The sequence below is a fragment of the Bos mutus genome, chromosome 10 (genome assembly GCF_027580195.1).
Source record: "Bos mutus isolate GX-2022 chromosome 10, NWIPB_WYAK_1.1, whole genome shotgun sequence".
Classification (NCBI taxonomy): Eukaryota; Metazoa; Chordata; class Mammalia; order Artiodactyla; family Bovidae; genus Bos; species Bos mutus.
Genome location: NC_091626.1, coordinates 82,554,212 through 82,558,959, shown reverse-complemented (window position 1 = coordinate 82,558,959; position 4,748 = coordinate 82,554,212).

Here is a 4,748-nt window from a genome sequence, read left to right as displayed (position 1 = left end):
AGAAGCCCATGCACCGCAACTAAAAGAATAGCTACCACTCATGACACTAGAGAAAAGCCCACTGAGCAATGAAGATACAGTACAGCCAAAAATAAATAAATAAATAAATAATTTTAAAGGGTGGATTAAAAAAAAAAGTGACAACCTATGTCATGCATTAATGTATCTAAAAATTTCAATAATTCTTTTTACTCTTTTAGTCAACTTATCTCTCACTTGGGCAAGTCACTTGACTTTATATTCATTATCTGGAAAGTAAGTAACAATTTTACCCCTTTAATGATTGTGACAGTTAATTTTATATGTCAATTTGGCAAGGCCATCATACCCAGTTGTGCAGTCAAGTATTATCTAGATGTTGTTATGACAATGTTTTCAGATGTGATTAACTTTTAAATCAGTAGGCTTTGGGTAAAACAGATTACCCTTAATAATGTGGGTAGGTCTAATACAATCAGTGGAAATTCTTAAAAGATTAAGAACCCCAAAGGAAGGAATTTGGCCTCCAGACTGTCTTTAGACTCAAGACTGAAAGACTGACTCCTGAAGAATATCCAGTCTGCAGCCTGAGCTGCAGACTTCAGATCTGTCAGGCCCCAGAAACTCACCAGTCAATTCCTTAAGATAAATCTCTCTCTCCTTCTCTCCCTCTGTATAAAATTTATTTAAGACAGATAGATAATAAACTGATATATATAAACTGAGATCCTATTGATTATGTTTCTTTAGCGAACCCTAACTAATACAATTACCTTCCTTGCAATGATTTTAAAGGTGGCAATGTGGCTTAGGTTTAGGAAAATTTAGGTATACAGAAAGACCACTATTCATTTACCACTCTAGGAAGTTAAACTTCTCTTAAAGATCTTATCTCCTCTCTTCCCCACCTCAACATCCTCTTTAAATAAGTAGAAATTATCATTACCACTTTATAAAGGTGAGGCAAAAAGAAGATAGGAAAACTCTGTGTCATCAAGTCAAATCAATTGACCCAGAAGCTCTGCTAAATTCTGGACTCTCTTTTAAAGGCCAAAATAACATTTTTTCAATGTTTAATAGGTAACATTTGTTTACCAACTTACATTGCTTGTTTAAAATAGATTTTCCTCTGATAGCAAACACTTACCATCTATTCCTATATCTCCTCTAATGACTCAGTTCTCTTCTTACACTCTGTTACAGAAGTCTAGGATATAAAATCACAGAGCACAGAATTCTGTACAAGGTAGATCTCATGCTTGAAAGCTTTGTGATTTTTATCTATCTGACATTAGATTTTCAAGTGATCATTGCATGACTATAATTGAACTTGCTACCAATGAATACTCAGGGGTATTATTAAGTTTTCTGTTTCAATGAATTTCCTGTTATTAGTTCCATTCACTTAGCAATTTAATAAATGGACAATAAAACTAGCACCTTCAAATATGGAAGAGTTCCAAACCTTTGGCAATTTACAATACACACCAGGGATTCAAAGTCTGCTGACAGGTGAAAGCTCACCCATGATTACTAAGATGTATCAATCCATGGGCTCCCAAAATGCCCAGAAAGCAGCGTGGAACTTAGTTTCCAGAATTATCTGACTCAACACCTGCTTTTTCTATTGCTTAAGTAAAAGTTTAGAGCCAAAAGAAAAAAAGTACAGATCACTTCACAGATTGCCTACATGAAGTAATCACTTTAAACAAGCAAAATATAACCAAGATACTTTGTAACCAGCTAATTTTTTAAAATACTTAAAAATTTTTTGACTACGCAAAGCAAAGATAATAATGATGCATTGTGGCATTTGTAGCATGCAGGAGTAAAATACATGAAAATAATAACAAAAAGCTGGGAGGAGAAAAAATGTAAGTTTGAAAGATTCTTATACTATACAGTCAGTTCTTGTTGTTCAGTCACTAAGTCAAGACTGACTCTTTGCGACCCCATGGAAGCAGCACACCAGGCTTCCCTGTCCTTCACTATCTCTCAGAGCTCGCTCAAACTCATGTCCATTGAGTCAATGATGCCATCCAACCATCTTATCCTCTGTCGCCTCCTTCTCCTCCTGCCCTCAGTCTTTCCCAGCTTCAGGATCTTTTCCAACGAGTCAGCTCCTTGCATCAGGTAGGTGTCCAAAGTAGTGGAGCTTCTGCTTCAGCATCAGTCCTTCCAGTGAATATTCAGGGTTGATTTCCTTTAGGGTTGGCTGGTTTGATCTTGCTGTCCAAGGGACTCTCAACAGTCTTCAGCACTACAATTTGAAAGCACCAATTCTTCAGTGCTCAGCCTTTTTTATGGTCCAACTCTCACATCCATACATGACTACTGGAAAAACCATAACTTTGACTATACAGACCTTTGTTGGCAAAGTAATATCTCTGCTTTTAAATATGCTGTCTAGATTTGTCATAGCTTTTTTTCCAAAGAGCAAGCATTTTAATTTCATGACTTCAGCCACCATCCACAGTGATTTTGGAGTCCAAGAAGATAAATACAGCCAGTGGTATCATGTTATTTGATGGCATGATACATTAAAGATGTATACTATAAATGCTAGAGAAACAGCTACAGATAAAGTGGTATAGTTAATAAGGTAATAGTGAAGATAAAATAAAATATTTTTAAAACTCAATTAATCCACATAAAAAAAAAATAAAAAGAGGAAAAGTGAGAATAGGAAACAAATAGCAAAATCCAGATCAACCAAACCCCATCAATAGTCATGTTAAATATAAATGGTCTAGCTCATATCCAGAATATATAAAGAAAAAAACAACAAAAAGACAACCCAACTTAAAAATAGACGAAGGATTTTTTTCCTCAAACTTTAAACTTTTTATTTAGTATTGGGGTATAGCTGATTAACTGTGGACATTTAGGCTGCTTCCTTGTCTTGGCTATTGTAAACAGCACTGCAATGAACAGTGGAGTGCAGGTATCCTTTTGGATCACGTTTTTCTCCAGATACATGCCCAGAAGTGGGATTACAGGGTCATATGGTAGCTAGACAAAGAATTTAACTAGCCATTTCTCCAAAGAAGATATATAATAGTCCAATAAGCCCACAAAAAGTTTATATAATAGTCCAATAAGCCCACAAAAAGTTTTTTCAACATAATTAACCTGCAGGAATGTAAATTGATGGAAAACAATTTGGCAGCTTCTCAAAATGTTAAACACAGAGATATCATAACCCAGCAAATCTACTCCTATACCCTAGAAAATTGGAACTGTATATCCATATAAAATTTTTCTATAAATATCAATTGTAGTATTATTCATAATAGCCCAAAAGTGGAAAAAACAAAATGTCTACCAAATGACAAATAGGTAAACAAAGTGTAGAATAGCCATAAAATTAAATATTTCAGTAATAGAAAGGAATGAGGTAGTAATACATGATACAACATGTATCCAGATTTGCAGTGTAGGAGATGGAAACACCGTGGAATTTGATGTTGTTGAGGAGAAAAGGGTATGGAGGCAGCAAATGTTACAGGACTTACTGGAGTTTCAGCGCAAGGCAGTACACATGCAGCAGACGGTAACCACTATAGATGCTACCCACACAGTAGGGGTTCTCTGCCGATTACCAGAATTACCAAAACAGAAGAAAAGGGAAGAGACCAAGACATGGGAGCATGGTCCAGAAGACCAGGCCCAACAGTGCCAGCCCAGCCTCAGGCCATAGCTCCCACTGTACTACACATGGAGACCCCACGAGCAACAGCCACAGTCTTCTAACCCTCTGGTGCAGGAAAAAACAGGGGAGTGTGCTGATAACCAGGAGACAGGAGATCAAGGTCGACTAATGTTTTAAAAGAAACATCAGACCCAAAATGGAGTCACTTGTCTAAGCCCACCTCACCAAGCCAAAACTTGATACCAAACTAAATTGTAGTTTCAGTCTTCTGCAGGAATGTGATCTTAACTGGTCAGTCTGGAATTTCTTGATCAGTGATAATGAGGTAATCCTGCCTGAGAGACCCCTTCCATCCTGAGAGACCCCTTCCATCCCCCAAAGAAAGATTAGATAATCTACTTTTTTCCCTTGCCTGCCCTCTTCTGTCTACAAAAATCTTTCCTTTTCAGCAGCTTTTCTATTCACTAGGTGGGATGCTGCCTGAATCATGAATCATTGAATAAAGCCAATTTGATCTTTAAACTTACACTTAAATTTTGTTTTTTAACAGCAGTGAGACAGAATATGCATTGGAGTTGTAGATTATGATTTCTTAGGGACCCTCCACACCAAAGACAGCATAGAAAAGACAGCGAAAAAAGGTGAAGGAAAATCAAAGAGATGAGTCCAAGGTCAACATCCACCTCAAGGTTGGCAGAGATTCAGTTACCTCTGTGCTGTGCTTAGTCACTCAGTCATGTCCAACTCTTTGCGACCCCATGGACTGTAGCCCACCAGGTTCCTCTGTCCATGGGGATTCTCCAGGCAAGAATTCTGGAGTGGGTTGCCATGCCCGTCTCCAGGGGATCTTCCCAACCCAGGGATAGAACCCAGGTCTCCCACATTGCAGGCAGATTCTTTACCATCTGAGCCACCAGGGAAGCCCTCAGTTACCTCTGCTGATGCCCAGAAGACCCTAAACCATGACATGGCAAAGAGACAAAAGTAGCTGACCCTAAGTGTGAGTGGAGGTAGCACTGAAAGTTTCAATCCTCTATTCTTACGGTTGTGAGGGCAACCAGCCCTCATGTGTTCCTAAGGCAAAGTAGGGCTGGCCTAAGTAAAGGTTAGCTTTACT